General features: G+C 32.0%; 2 protein-coding genes across 2 annotated transcripts in view; both read right to left on the reverse strand.

The window, feature by feature from the left end:
- LOC145314933 (uncharacterized) overlaps window positions 1-9181 on the reverse strand; it is a 110201-nt gene extending 101020 nt beyond the window's left edge. The window contains exon 1 of the mRNA XM_080155009.1: window positions 9147-9181. The gene's annotated coding sequence lies outside the window, so the exon portion shown is untranslated. The remainder of the gene's footprint in view (window positions 1-9146) is intronic.
- The window catches only part of LOC145314502 (alpha-crystallin B chain-like), a 390513-nt gene extending 381331 nt beyond the window's left edge, over window positions 1-9182 (reverse strand). The window contains exon 1 of the mRNA XM_080154427.1: window positions 9148-9182. The gene's annotated coding sequence lies outside the window, so the exon portion shown is untranslated. The remainder of the gene's footprint in view (window positions 1-9147) is intronic.
- Window positions 9183-17047: the final 7865 nt, after the last annotated feature.

Below are 17047 nucleotides of genomic sequence, written 5' to 3' on the forward strand. Positions count from 1 at the left end.
CCAATAGCATATAAATAAAGGAAATTAATATACATTTTTAGTTTTAAACATATAAGACTTAAAAATACTAAAAACTATGACTTAAAAAGTCTATGGTTAACTTGGGTGTTTTCTATCCTTTGCTAGAATACAAAGAATTTGTAGTCTTTTTGACATGTAGTTAAATTGTATGCCAAACCCATTACATAAATATATGTAATTGTCTTTCTAACATTGCTATTATATAATTACTTTAAAACTGTAATTGAAGGTCAGTTTTAGGTAGCAAAGTTGCTCTAAAAGTTTTTTAAGATCGTTTTTAAACCGTTTTTATGTGCAAAGTCTCACTTTAAAGATGTAGAGAAGAAAAAATACCCCAACAACTAATTTAGTTTTAACCTCTCCGAAAAATAGATAAAAACCTCGGGACATAAAGAAAGCTTAACTGTAAAACAAAGCCATGTCAGTTCGCGCCTCGCTGTACCTGAGACAGACCAAATAGACAATGAGTACATATTATTACTTTTATATACGAATAAGTTATAATAATTTTCGCTACTTTGGATGTAATTCATCATTCTGAGAGGTTTTGCTCGTTTGCACTAATTGTTTCGCTAAGTAATTGGTATTTTTAAATACTTAAACATATTTTTTGGCATTAATTTCAGCTTTTCTTGTAAGGAAGTAAATATTTATTTACAAATATTTATTAAGATTCTAATGAAGAAAACATCATTTTAAATAAAGATGTTTTTTGTTTTGATTATAATAAGCATCTATTCTCTATAACTAACATTGTCTGTTCACCTGTTCTTTTTATCTATTGAGAAAAGTGATTTACTCAGCTATTGAACATATCCTTTCTCGCTTTTGACTGATGTCATTCTTGTTAACAATTAATGCAATGTATATGTTATTGCTTTATGAATAACGTTATTTATGTATAATATTGATGTATATTAATTGTATTCTTTGTCGCAAGTATGTAGCTTGTTTCTTCTTTTGTATATGATTGTCAAATGAACATAAACATAAGTTAGTGGTGTTCTAACAATATAACTAAATCAAGCAAGAGAGCATCCAAAAAATCTAATCTGTTAATAACAACAAATTAGATTCATAAGTACCGCAGCAATGAAATGGTGAACATTTTTACCTGATAGAACAGTACAGTTTTTTAAATTAATTGTAAACAATTAACTCTGATAAAACTGTATGCTTTATTACTTATTAGTAGAACATTTACTTCATTGCAGAAACATATCAAAGTACAAATAAGGGCTTGGCTAAAAGGTTCTATTGATAACAAATACGAATGCGTCCAAAAATACCAAAAAAATAGCATAACATTTTTAACAAATATATAATCAAAAAAATGTTTTTATTGTGCAAATAAAAAGGATGATTATATAGCTTTACCTACATTTCTTTTTACCACAATTTTATGAAACCTATTCCCTTTTATCATCAATTCTGATTACCCCTATTACCATTAGACATATGCACGATCAATTAGAAAAATAGAGCAAGTTATTAAAAGGTGCTTTACCGATGGACATACCCACTTATAAAAGCAAGACATATAGAGTAGCCTCGCTCTAAATAAACCGTCTTTCACAGGCTAAATATAAATTTGCTAATTGGAACAAATTTGAAGCTATGTCAAGAATAAATAATCATAGATATATAGGGATATGGTAAGTTGTAAATCATGAAAAAAACATCGGTAACTTATAGGTTTTAACCCTTTACAGTCGGGCCCCTTGCCGCACCTTAATCGGTCGGGGGGGGGGGGGGGGCGTTCAACGCCCCCCCTAATTATCTCAGTTCCTATTAAAGCTAGAGGGCTAAATTTTTTTGTGCAAGTCCCCTGTTTGATAATGAATTTCCGACCTTTTATAAGTCTAAGTCAATTTTCGCTTCCTTTACCCTTTTATTTAACAACCTTTGTTTTTAGGTCTTTTTTTGTTTAAAAATTTCAAACGGCTGTAATTTTCTTATTTTTGAAGCTAGAAGAAAAATTTTTTCCCAGAAAATGTTTATTTTTATGTAAATTTTACATTAGAAATATCAAAATATAAATTTCAGCGGCCGCAGCTGTACTTGGCAGCTGCCAGCCGCCGCAGTCGGCGGTCGGCGGGAAAACGGCGGCGGATCTTCATGAAATTTTAATACGTTATGTAGACATGTAAGAAAAGCTTAAGTTTAAAATTTGAAGTCTCTAAGTCAAAAATTGCGGCCACAGGAGCCTTTTAAAGATTTCTGGAGACCTGGAGGATCAGGACCTGCAGGATCACACCTGGAACCTGAAAGTGACTTGAACACCTGTATTTCATATAAGGATGTACTACTAGAGGATTTTTTAGTATTTTGGTATGATAAAATGCTTTGTTTTAGTCAAAAAAATATTTTTGCTCTTTACCTGGATGACCCTGCCAGGTTTGCTGGCATCCTGTGCCCGCCAGGATGGAGATATTCAAAAAATTCCAACTCTCAGTTGTGTGTCATACCCATACTTAAAAAAGTCAAGCAGTTTGGGCTCTTTATCTTTCACACACAGAAAATGAGATAGAAAAAACCGGATGGGGGGGCGTTCAACGCCCCCCCCCCCCCGACCGTTAAGGGTTAATAGCCATTCACTATTGTTTATTTAGTAAAATAGGTTGCATGCTGTAAACGTTTCATCGAAGAAACTACAATATCTTCCAATATAAAGAGTCTTGTTGAAAAGATCGAATACCTGTAAAACTTTTGCGCTTGTAATGCATCAACAGATTGATATAATGTCATTTAATTACATATAATCGTCTTAAACCATTGACATTGGATGTCAACACAATGACATTATATTTTATTTGTATAGTTTTTCTTTCATTGGCACATCCCTAAATCTCTGTTAAATGTTGTCATAGCGAACGGAAACATGTTTCATTCATGTTAATATAATTTTCTCATAAATTAGAACACAGTAATAGTGTCTGACTGATTATGACGTAACAAAAAAAATTAGCCAATGAGAGGCCCCTATAAATTTTACCATTGGTCAATAACGGCCTCTCATTGGCTAATTTTTTTTGTTACGTCATAATCAGTCAGACACTATTACTGTGTTCCATAAATTATTATAACGATATGCTTTTAATATTATTTGTTATTGAAATTAGAAAATGATTTAATTTTTAATTTATATAATACTAGCGGCTACTCCCCTAGAGATTTCTTTTTTTTTCTTGGGGCTATTTCTCATTGGGGGTGAAAAGAACCTTTCCATGACTAATAAAAAGCTCCACTGTAAACATCTTAAAATCATCTTGATTAAGCGGTTATTGAAATATTTTTGCATGCAACCAATTTAATTTAAAAGGGTAACATATAAAGGGAAATAATTAACATAAGGAAAAGGCATGTAGACTTGAAAAGAAGTTTTGCTACTAAAATTATATCAAGGGCATTAGACTTGAGTTTTAGACTTTGATTTCTAGAATAATTTTGATTTAATAAAACTCTATAGAATCTCTTATAGTATAAGTGGAGCAACTATTACCCACCTACCCGTTGTTTCTAGCCACTGCGGAAAACTATCCCTAACCTTAATAAACTTAACCTAACTTTATAAGTTTTTAAGAAGCACCATACACGTTTTATTTAGCGCATCTACTCCATAACAATCGCATGTCAGTTATTTACATCGAATAACCATGGTATCATAATTAACAATATATTAACATTACCACAATGAAGATATTTTTCATTACTTTAAGTTTTAACTTTTAAGGAAATAAATGTCCTCTTTAAAAAAAAGGGGGGGATTGATATAATACTCTTTCAAGTTATAAGATTTTTCCAAAACAAACGGAATTAGTGCAACGAAACAATTATATATTCTTATGCATTAGACGTCTTTGTTTTTGTGGAGTAATTTCAACTTTAACTGTTTTAATTTTCTCTATGTATATTCAATGACAACAAGAATAATTATGTCCAAAATAACATAAAATATAAATAATATAAAACTACCAGGGTAGAAGCGAGAGTGGACAATGGAAATTTAAATAATTTCTGCTGGTGGCCTCCTAAAATTATGTTCTAAAATAACAAAGAAAAAGAAAAATAATATTCTCTTAAAATAAACCCTAATAATTAAGGTAAGAATTAAATTATGGTTCCTTACTTTCCCCCTTTTTTACTGGTGCCAAATACACAAATGCACAGACTGCATTAAAATTGTTATCCTTGAATTATTTTTTTAAAATAAAAAGTGTGTATCTAATAAGTTTTAGACAAGCTATGCAATTAATAAATTAAATGTACATTAAACAGAGAAAATAGTGCTTATTAATCGGCTTTGATTTTTAGTGGTGCAGCTACTCTATACAATTAAAATAAACCATAACGTTTCCTTCCATCTGTATATATCCTAAAATGCAATGTATGTTTATCTGTGTCTTTGAGCGTAGTGCTTAATCTCATTAGACCGATATAGTTCTCCTTTACAGTGAAGCTTCTTATTGGTATAAGTAATGGTTATTATAATTTTCGGGTAACATCACCCTCCCAAGAGAAATAAACAATAAAAAAATACCCTCATCCTCAAGATTGATATTGCTGCGCTACGTGTGAACATAGACATTCTTATTTATACATTGCATAACAAACTTTTCCGCTCGAATAAGTAAAAAAATCATGCAAAGTTTATGGCAAAAAATCAGAAACAAAACCATGTGTAAAATTACTTATAAAGGCCATGGCTAAATCATTTTTTGCTTTCTTTGTGTTATATATTTTCACTTTTAAATATTAGTTAAATTTCTGTTTAAATGATTATGTATCATACAGGGTCATTCAAGAGAAATGATTTTTTTAAAAACTTAATTATGCATAGAAAATAAAACAATTATGTAAACTCCTTTATATATTTGGAAAACCTATTATGAGACATTTATGTTTCAAATATTTGAAAATGATTATTTCAACAAATTATGTCCTAAAAACCGGTTTTTCCAAAGGCCTTTTTTTCGAAGATTTATTGATTTAAAGGGTGTGCAAAAAGTACACAAATTTTTAAAATTCAAATTGCTTGGCTTGTGTTAATAGTAGAAAAATGTTGCGCATATCGTTGGAATCGTCATAAGCTCTAATTTTTGAAAATATAAGACCCGTTTTTGTGCTTTTTATAGTTTAGGAGCTACGTTGAAAAATTTGAGAAAAAGGTTGAAAAGTTTTAAGAAATTGGAACATTTTACCTCGTAGCTCAAATACCATGCGTAGCACTGGAAAGGTTTTCATATGTTAAAAAAATAGAGCTTATGACGATTCTAACGATATGCATAACATTTTTCTACTATTAACACAAGCTTCGCAATTTGAATTTCAAAAAGGTGCACATTTTTTTCCAACCTTTAAATCAATAAATCTTCGAAAAAAAGGCCTTTGGAAAACCGGTTTTTAGGACATAATTTGTTGAAATAATCATTTTCAAATATTTAAAACATAAATGTCTCATAATAGGTTTTCCAAATATATAAAGGATTTTACATAATTGTTTTATTTTCTATGCATAATTATGTTTTAAAAAAAATCATTTCTCTTGAATGACCCTGTAGAAACATTTTAAAATTTTGTAAGGTCCTTACGTTGAAAACAGATATTTCTTATCGTTAATTTTGTCATGTTAGAATTGTCCTATTGATTGCGATCTTTTAATTGTGACTCCTGCAACAGTTAGGTACAATTAAGAAAGCGTGGAAACTTTAAAATTAAAGCCACTTTAAACAAGATAATTTTGGTCCTTAAAACAATATTTAATATGATATAATTATCCTATTCATTTGATTTTTAGAAAATTGATTTCCCAATTAGGTATAATGTTAAAAGCGAAGTATAATTGTCATCAAGTCTATTTAAGTATATTCATTGAGAATTTTGAAGTAATTTATAAATTAATTTCAAGCTTAACTTTGTTGGATATTGTCCTGCTTGTTGTCCACACTGTTATGATTGTAAAATTGTATAAAGCTATTAAAAATGTGCAAAGTAACCCAATTAATTTCAAGACGCCCAACTTATGAAATAATGATTACCCGGCTTCAAAACTAGCGCAGCCACTAAAAGAGTGAGTCTCTGTTCGTTCGCCTGCAGTGTACTTCCCTTAGGTTGTGTAAAGAGATTACAGATTACCTTTTATTTATTCTACATAACTTAGGCTATACGCATTTTTTCTTTAAAATGCAAAAATACGTACAATTTACTATTTAAAATAGTTTTTTCATTTACTACTTGCTTGCCCCACTCAGCCTTAAGGGTCTTTCCATAGAGATTTGACTGGTCTATTGGTTAAAAAGCACAAAATCTAACTTTGAAAGTCACTTATAATGGTTGAACACTCAGACTACCAGTTTACGAGATCTTAAAAAATATAGGCACAAACTTATTTCTTTACAGTATAAGATTTACTGTAAATGTATAAATACTTTCTTTAACCAATGTATTACAGTTTATTTTTATTTTCGACAGCTGTTTTATTGGTCAAAATTTAGGATATTCGTTTTTATGTACTTCCCTCAGTTCTTGTATAGAGTTTACAAATTGGTTTCTATTCTACAGAACTCGGGCTCTACCTTCAACACCTTCGACAAAACCGCGAACACACCTAACAAATTTACATTAGTTGTTCATATTAAACATATATTGCTTGACCTATGTAGCCTTTTGGGTTATTTCCTACTGTTTAGACGTGTCCTTTGGCATAATAGCCTAAAACCTGTTCCTGAATGACAAAAGACATACAAATTTTTACTTTACAGTACATATATGATTTACTGTAAATGTTTAAAGATCTTCTTTAATCACTGTATTACATTTTATTTTCATTTTCTGTTGTCATTATCTTGGTCAAAATATAGGGTATTTAGAGTCAGGGCATCCCTAATGTTGAAAATAAGTTTTTATGGCCCTAACAATAAAAAAAGTGTATACATATAAATTACCTAATATGTAATAAACTGATGGTCTTGAAAATTTTGAAAAGTCACGGTCATGTAGGTAATTATTAAAGCTTGAAGAATGTCTGGGCTTTTTATATAAAGTTTAGAAAACACCTATTTAATCATTGCTATTATCTATAATAGAAAGTAGAGCGATGTCTATATGTCTGTTTGTTTGTTTGTACCGAAGGATCTCGCTAACCTCATTAACAGGGTAGCTTCTATAAGTCCCAGGAAGGTTTATAACTATTTTCAGAGAGGGTATTACCATCATCATCCCAAGAAAAATTGCCTCTAAAAAAATCTTTGAGCTAAAATAAAAAATGGGTTTTGGGATTTAACTCCCCCTTCCTCAAGTGCCCCTAGAGGCCACTAGGGGGTGAATCCGCCAGTGTACATATGTATGTCTTACTTTTCTAAACAATTTCAAAAAGAAGAGCCACAGCTTCATTGTAATTTTAGTTAGCGGTCATACGTGTATCGGACATCAATTGTAGAGTAGCTCAACTTTAAAGTAGGCCTTAATTTCTAAACCTAAAGTAAGTTTATCCATGTCAGAATATTAAAATTACAAGTTATTATGATTGGAGGAAATAGGATTGGACTGCTGACTAATAATTGATATTATGTATAATGGTCGCAAAAAAACTGCTTTTACGATAATAAGGAAGACAATATCCAAAGAAGTGAAGCTGAAAACTAACAAACCAATAATATCAATAAAAATCAATGCAATAATTAATATTATTAAACTAAATCAGTACTATTATTTAGATTTTTGATAATTAAATTAATAAAATCATAAACAACAAAATAAGATTATAAACTTAATATAATTAGCGACATAGCCCCTAGCATCTAGGAGCTTCCTATTGAAAGGGATAGGAAAAACAGAAAAATCAGAAAATAGCCTAAAACCATCCTGGGGCCTATGTGAAGCTTCCATGAAATGGAGACCTCAATCGTTTCAGAATCGATCGAAATCTTAAGCTGTAGACAAAAAAAACCTTACTACTTTATATAATAGGATAAATGTAATAAATTTGTAAACTAACTAGGCTTTAAAAATCTAGTATAAAAGTAAAAAAAGTAAAAATAACTTTATAATATAAGCACATGATGACTTAATTCCAAATTTGCAAACAATCATATTGCAGCATTATTTATTATTTACACGGATACAGGGATTGTCCAATGGATTTTTAATTTTGTAATTTGTTAGTGTGAACAAAGATAGGACAATTTAAGACACATTATTCTCCCTGCCTCATTGTCTTGTGAGTAAACTTTTCTTGGATATGGTTTTTTGTTATTGATGTCCCATATATCCCTGACTAGTTTTTGATTTTATTATAATTTTTATTATTCTAACAGGTTATAACTGCTTATTAAAATCATGCCTGTCCATATAAACTATTTGTTTAACTTTTTGCAATACGAAGCCTCTCCATCAAAATATGTTTGTTAAATTAATATATTAAAGAAAGATATATTTAAAAGGTAAAGCTGTTTTTTATATGATATTTGCTTCCTAAAAAACGTTTGCCTATATTGCCTATTTCATTAATGCGAAGTTACTGTGATAAGCTTTAACAATTTAATTTTAAAAACAATTTTTGGGGCAAGTGTAACTAGGAATATAAATCGGCTGGGAATTGCATTAGAAGAAAAACTAGACCGAGAGTTAGCTTTATAGAAAATGTTTTGAGTGTTAAAAGCGGCAATATTAGAATAAGATATATTTGCTCTTCAACAAAAAATACTTAAAAACCGTATATTGTAAAAGAATTGTTTTTATTCGTCGTTAGTCAATTTTCCTGAGTTGGAAGACATGTTTTGTAGAATTATGCTTGATACTATTGGACGATATCATCCTTGTTTTGGCTTGCAAACTGCATTATTAATGGCGGCCTTTTATTATGCAAATTTAATGTTAAGGGTGTGTTAATTTTTTGTTAGGATTTTCTACAGGTGTATCTGTTGGTCGGTAATGCAGATATCTGAAAGGCATGTCATAATTATCCTATATTTTGAAACCTTCCATGAATATTCCGGTAACAAAATTTCTTTTTAATTAAAATATTTTAAAGTTAGTATGTTTTTAAACATATTTTTAAAAAAAATACACTATTCTAAGACATGAAGATATATTTCGATTTTAGCAATCATTTTCAATTAATTTTGTCTCTTGTAGAAGTGAATCAAGCAATATTAGCTTGGTAATTCACATTTCAAATCTGTATACTTGCTTATTTTCTTTAATATCTAGAGCATGTAAATGTTTATTTGATTTAATGATTGTATGGTTGTAGTCATCCTTGTTTGTTAAGTACCTCATTTAGAAAACTTTTATTACATATTAAAAACATATGAGTAGAAAACAGCTATAAAATTTGCATATTCAAATGAAACTTATTTTTTAAATAAGATTTTAAGAGACATTTTATTGTAGGATTTGTACATAGTAATGTTAAAATCAATTAAATGAAGATACATACTTTTTAAGTAAATATGACATTTTAAAAGTAAAAAATATTTCATTTGTTAGTCTTTTATAATGATCTGTATTGTTGGTATATCTTTAATTACTTCTCATCTATAATTCTTAGATTTTTAACATCACACTAACAAAAATAAAATATGTAAAAATTCATTAAATTAAATTGAGTTAGGGCCAATAAATTGTGTAATTAAAATATTTTCAATATTGATTTTTGAGTCTTAACATTAACTTCCATACGTCATTTAAAGTTAATTATCGAGGATAATATAAGATGTACGACACTTTTTATTCTTTATATAAATCTTGGCCGGACAGCCGAAAAGCTTCTGTAGAGTCAGTTTTTAAAATGATCTGTGAGCGACAGTTCGTTCGTCGGGCCTTTGGAAATACAATACCTAAGTTAAGAAATCCTTTGTTTATTTTTTTTATCCTAGTTTTTAGCTTAATATTTCACATACTGAACCGAATCATTTCTCCATTTTAGGAAGCCTCAACATAGGACCAAGATAGGTTTTGGGCTATTTATTTCTAGATTTAAGTTTTTGGATATTTTTCGGTTAGTTTTCTTTTCTGCCTTACCCCTTCGAATACAAAGTCCCTAGATGCTAAAGGTGCAATCGCTGGTTAATGTATATGCTATCTAAATTAAAGTTTAATATTGAGAGTGACATATAAGGAAGTTTTGAATGCATACATTATTTTGTCTCTACAGAAGTTATTTTTAAAAGTAAAGCTTTTCTTCATTTATGAATGCTAGATCTAAAATTTTAAATCAAAAATTGTCTGATTTTTATGAAACTTGACATCAGTTTTTATAAGGCGATTTACCATATTGTTTGTAGCAAAGTTACTTATTTTAATATTTTATTATTCATTTGTTAGCTTTAATGTTGTGTTTTATGGATGATGTCATCCTTGTTTCTTATACACCTAACACATTCTAATCGTGCATTATTTTAATGTTACATATTTTTGTATGATTATTGTAGGTATTGTTAATGTATTCTACTAAGTAACGTATTAGTACTCTTTACTTCTTTTTTTTTAAAGACAATTATTTATTTAACATGGTTAAATGTGATCATATCAAAATGTTATTAAACTAAATTTAAAACTCTATCAAAAAAGATAAAAAGGGATATTATTAATATTTAAGATATAAAAGCAAGAAAATGAATCAACCACTAAATATGTTTTGTTACACTATATCATCCTTGTTGCCTTTTTCTGTATTTTACTTTTGAGTTTCGTTCAGAACAATAATAATTGTACTTTCTTTAAGTCAATAATTAAAGTGAATCTCAATAAAAAAGATAGCTCAATGATGGAATTATGGATTAAATAAAATACAAAGAAAATTCTCTAAAACCATATTCTAAATCAAATCTCTTAACTCTTTGTAAAGTAAATAAAATTGAAAAAAATAAAATAAAAAATTGTTACAGCTTTGAAGACTAACGGACGCAAAAGAATATCCTTTAACGGGTCAGTCCTTACTTTAAGATTAAAAAGAATGAGTATTTCTCTAAAAAAAAATAAATGACATACAAATAATTTTGAGTAATACTGTTTTTTATCTTTAAAATTGTTTTATACCTAATCAAGCACTATACAGTCATTTTTACGTTCTTTTAACATCAGTTCAGACGAATATAATTAAATATAGAGTAGTTGTGCTACTAAAAAACTGTCTAATCCCTCCTTTGTTTACGCTACTGAGTTTAAAAGATAAAAGTTTAGCGCTTTAGAGTAGCTTATCTTTCTTGAAATCAGCATGACTACAATTATTTATCTCAACCATGTAATTTTAGTAAAGTTACAAATTATGGTTTACGCTTTCAAAATATAAATCTAATCTAATTGAATCTATCAAATTAATAACTAAGTATATTTGCAATTACTTTTATTTAATGAAATCTTCCAATTTTAAACATTTACAAAACAGCCTACTTTATTAAATCAAGATCCATGACAGATCTATATAGGAAATAAACGTCTATAAATGAGCTCGAGTCTTCCAATGGTAAAGTGTTTAAAACTCATAGTGCTCCAATAATCCTCATTAAACTCTCATTGACCAAAGCGATAAGACCTTTATTCTATTTGTTTATGGAATGAATTAAGTTTTTCACTTCATGTAGATATTTGAATTACATTGAAGTATTTAATCCTTATTTCATAAATAAAAAATATACATTCATAATAGAGTAAATCTAAGAAAACTCTATTTTAAAAGAATTCGATTGTGGCGACACTTCCTTTGTGTTAAAATATTAAAACTAAAATTTTAATCATATCAACCCTTTGGTGATGGTAATGTGAAAAAAGATATAATTGAAAAAATCTTTTTAAAATCATTTAAATTAATAAATATTTACTTCTTTCCTTTAGATAGTAATGGCGGGGGAGGAAAATTTATTAATTAAAAAATAGATAAATAGATATGTACTTATAGAAAACTAGCTAATAGCGATATAGTTATATTGAGCCAACTCTAGTATTATATAATTGCATTAGTTATTTTAGATTTGAGTATTGCTGTCTAATTTCTTTTAAAATAGCATAAAACCGTTATTACATCAAAAAATTTATTGCATAAAAAAAAAATATTGTAAAATAATTTATTTATAATGGAACATAGGGGTCTTGCAAATAACCTCCCAAGGATCAATGCAAAGCTGAATTAAAAGCATTAACAACACAGTTTAAAAACTATTGATCCATCTCTCTCAACCTTATGCTACTTTACCAAATTAACATCTTTTTACAGGCCAAATATATATTTTAAAAAATAAGGTTTTCTATATCCATTGCCATAGATAGTGGCTAAAAAGTTCTTTTTACCCAAAAGTGCACAATCTTATTTTACTACTTGACCATAATTTAATTTTTCACTGGCCAACATCAACATCATTATGCAATACAATTTTTTTAACAAATCATCGACTAAGAAAAAAAGAGTTAAACAGTATTATTGCAAGTGAGAGAGAGAGCGAGAGAAGGAGAGAGAGAGAGAAGGAGAGAGAGAGAGAGAGAGAGAGAGAGAGAGAGAGAGAGAGAGAAGGGGAAAAAAAAGATAAATGAGAGGTAATGGGATCGAGTCTCGGCTTAACACTGCGTCAAAACTAAAGAAATGGTTTCTACTGTTGCTATGTCACATTAAGACCCGTTAAGGTGGCGTGAAGAGTACTTGTACCAGAAGCGTCATCTAGCCACTAAGAGGTCAAAAGTATTTCTTTGCATTTTCCTTCTTATTGACTAACATAACTGGAAGGAGTTTATTTAAACCTTTTATTTGGAGAGATAGAAAGATACTTGATGGCTAGAAGAAAGATTGCTTGAGTAAGAAAAAAGAATCTCCATTGAATTTCGTGAAATAAATTTGGATTGGTTCTTTAAACAGTTCAATACTTTTATGCTACTATTTGAACTACTTATTGCTCTTTCCATAATACTTTTAAATTCAAAATAAAATTAGATTTAGCGGTGCAAATACTCGATAATTATTTTTTATTGTAAGTTCTATAACACTTTATTTCAGTCTACTCATCTTTTCATCTTGTTTACTTCTATTTACTACAATTGCGTGACATTATGTGCGAGGAAAAATAGTTTTATTCGGGTACAATATGTTATGCCTTATAAGACAATCAAATCTAGGGTGATATAATTTAATGTCAATTAGGTTGATATACAACCCTTATTTTCTCCAATAATTATCAGGGCTGAATTTTAGGAACTGACTTTGTGGGGAATATTACAATTCATCCATTGTTCAATCCCCCAATCCCTAATTAAAGCTTATTTTTTTTGTCAAAAGCTAAACTTGTTTTATAATTATGATTGTTCTGCGCTTAATTTATCATTAATTTTACTTTTCATTAAACTTTCTTTGTCGCGGGGTTTAGTTACTTCAACACGATTCTATCATAAAGTTGGTACTGTCGTTCAATATAGGGGTATTTTATTGGGGGGTTAAACAAAAATATATTTTTGTGGGTGTTTATTTAACGTGTCTTATCCTATATATAAATGCCTTATCTTAGTAATATCTTTATAAGAAGGGAAAAAAGAAAAATCGATTATTATTTTGGAAGCTTATTTTTATATCTGCAATTTGTGAGCTATATACTATTAAAGTAGATTATCACTTTTTACAAAAAAAAAATTTACCCCTTCCTATAAAACATATAAAATACAATTTTTTCCCCAAACAGCATACTAATAGTCTATGTGCAAAACTTATCTTATGGATGCTGTCATCCTTGTTTGGGATGAAATGATTTACGGGGTTGGAAAAAGTTGAAATGGGTGGAGTTTTTCAGTGCTACTGTTTCTTTCTGGTGGTTGTATAAAGTGTAGACTGTGCATAAACAGGGTGTTTTATTACAACTTTTTAAAACTTTATTTCTCTTACAATTAGATTAATGACATTAAAATAAGAAAAATACGTGTTTACAAATGTATGGTATTTTAGATCAATATTCTAAAAATAATTAAATTTAAAACTGTTTTTTTGGTTGTTTAATACCTACTACCTATACTAGTTTCAGCATACAAAAATTTATTGATATTGTGATACAACAATTATGGATATATAATACGTGGATATCTTACAATATCCATGTATCTGTAAAAACATGTCAGAAATATCAGTCGATATTAACTCAATTATGCTACTTTCAAGGCACAATAATGTTACAGGGATAGGTAAATGAAAATAAATTATTGTATTATATAAAGTAACTAGTGAATCGGTGGTGCAGGCACCACCTAAAAAATTGTATTCTACGTTATCTCACTTCTGAATATTAACCCTATTCTTCCACTGACCTATCCCCGACTATTAACCTTTTTCTTCCATTGACCTATCCCCGACTATTAACCTTTTTTCTTCCATTGACCTATCCCCGACTATTAACCTTTTTTCTTCCATTGACCTATCCCCGACTATTAACCTTTTTTCTTCCATTGACCTATCCCCGACTATTAACCTTTTTTCTTCCATTGACCTATCCCCGACTATTAACTTTTTTTTCTTCCATTGACCTATCCCCGACTATTAACCTTTTTTTCTTCCATTGAGCTATCCCCGACTATTAACCTTTTTTTCTTCCATTGAGCTATTCCTGAATATTAACCTTTTTTTCTTCCATTGACCTATCCCAACTATTAAACTTTTTTCTTCCATTGACCTATCCCCGACTATTAACTTTTTTTCTTCCATTGACCTATCCCCGATTATTAACTTTTTTTCTTCCATTGACCTATCCCCGACTATTAATTTTCTTTTCTTCCATTGACATATCCCCGACTATTAACCTTTTTTCTTCCATTGACCTCTCCCCGACTATTAATCATTTTTCTTCCATTGACCTATCCCCGACTATTAATTATCTTTTCTTCCATTGACATATCCCCGACTATTAACCTTTTTTCTTCCATTGACCTCTCCCCGACTATTAATCATTTTTCTTCCATTGACCTATCCCCGACTATTAATTATCTTTTCTTCCATTGACATATCCCCGACTGTTAACCTTTTTTCTTCCATTGACCTATTTCCGACTATTAATAATTTTTCTTCCATTGACCTATCCCTGACTATTAACTTTTTTTCTTCCATTGACCTATCCCCGACTATTAATTTTTTTTCTTCCATTGACCTATCCCCGAATATTAACTTTTTTTCTTCCATTGACCTATCCCCGACTATTAACTTTTTTTCTTCCATTGACCTATCCTCGACTATTAACTTTTTTTCTTCCATTGACCTATCCCCGACTTTTCACTTTTTTTCTTCCATTGACCTATCCCCGACTATAAACCTTTTTTTCTTCCATTGAGCTATCCCCAACTATTAACCTTTTTTTTCTTCCATTGACCTATCCCCGACTATTAATCATTTTTCTTCCATTGACCTATCCCCGACTATCAATCTTATTTCTTCCTATCTCTCAATCTCTTCTGGTAAGCCGAGCGTTCTCGGCCCACGGGGTAACGAGTTCGGATTCAACGAGCCCTAGCCTTTAATTATTCTACCAAACAAACAAGCAGGATTCAATCATACAGAAATTATATATTTAAACTGAATAATATTTACAAGCAATGTTTACTATATATATACAACAGATTATAACAATGGTTAGGTTTGAAGGGGGTGTGGGACGCTAGGGCTTAGCTCCCGGCGGTAGACAGGCTGTGGGGGCAATGGTGGTAAAAGGGGAGGCAGCGCCTCCCGGTTATATAAGCGCGTGAGGGACGCGTGATAGTTGCATGTTTGAGTCCCCTCCCCACATTTAGGCAGGCCAGTTTGACCGCTGGGTTGCGGGGTCAACAGCGGTCATGAGATAGATGGTGATATAATAAGATTAGTGCAGGGGGTTTGTTATCATAAGTCACAGCGAAGCAACTCTGTAAACTGCCTGTCCGTCTGGGTGTCGTATTACCACAACCTCCCCTTCAAGGGTTGCGTGGCTCCTGAGCCACCAGGCCTTGAACCTGGGGATACGACAGCCTATGCCTGCGCAGGACAGGCAGTTCTTGGGGCACAGCTCGATGGAGGACAGCTCGGGCTACACAGGCTCCCTGGGACACTCGTTGCTCGGTCTGACTGTGGTTGGATATCAGCATTGTCAGCTCCTGGTTGGCTTCTAGGCGTGGGTTGGCGACGGCCAAGCCCCGCCGCTGGAAATTTTGCCTCGTCTGCAGGATTAGCTCTGCCTCAGCTGGTAACTGGACACGGAGGCCTAGGCGGACTCTGGTGGTTCCTAAGGGGGGAATGACGATGGCAAAGGGCGCATAGAACTCCATGGGGGCGCCTGCTTGATTCAGGTTGCTTGGTCTCCTAGCTCCTACCCGGATGGGGATGGCTGTCATCAACAGGGGGCACATGGCTTCAGCTTCGTCTTCTGGGGCGGCCTCTTCAATCGCAGTGGCTGGTTCTTCTCCTACAGGCTCGCTGCTGGCTGGCAGGTTCTCCATGTCCGCGTCAGGATTCCAGATGGCGTCTCTGGGTGGCTCTGGAGCGGGCGGCGGCGGCGGTGGTTCGTTGGGCTGCTCCTGCAGGTTCTCCTCTACTGGGTCACGATCCTGGCCGCTAGGCTGTGGGGCGGCTGCGGCTGGCTGGTGCACTGGGAGCTGTCCTGGGTCGCTAGCTGCGGGCGCCGCCGCTCCAACTGGCAGCTCGGTGGCATCCTCGTCGCCGTCCATATCAACTTGGATGTCTGCTGGGATCTGGTGGGCAGTCACATCTCCAGTGTATTTGCGCAGTCGGCCTACATGCGCGGTAACTTCTGAGATCCTGGCTACTGGAGAGGCAGGTTTGATGACATAATGGACTTCTGTAGCTTGCCTCACTACTTTCCAGGGGCCAGTCCATCTCTTGGTAATCTTGGCTGCCTTCCCTGGCACCAGGCGGGGGGCCAGGTATCAGACCAAGTCTCCAACCTCATACTTGGCCGTGCCTTCGTAAGCTGCCGCGCTCCTCCGGATGGCTCCCTCCTCCTTCTGCTGGATGGCATCATACACTGCATAGTAGCGCTGCAAGAGAGCTTGGACGTTGGCTGGAACTGAAGCATAT

Source organism: Acartia tonsa, chromosome 3, assembly GCF_053477335.1.
Source record: "Acartia tonsa isolate MP-2025a chromosome 3, ASM5347733v1, whole genome shotgun sequence".
Classification (NCBI taxonomy): domain Eukaryota; kingdom Metazoa; phylum Arthropoda; class Copepoda; order Calanoida; family Acartiidae; genus Acartia; species Acartia tonsa.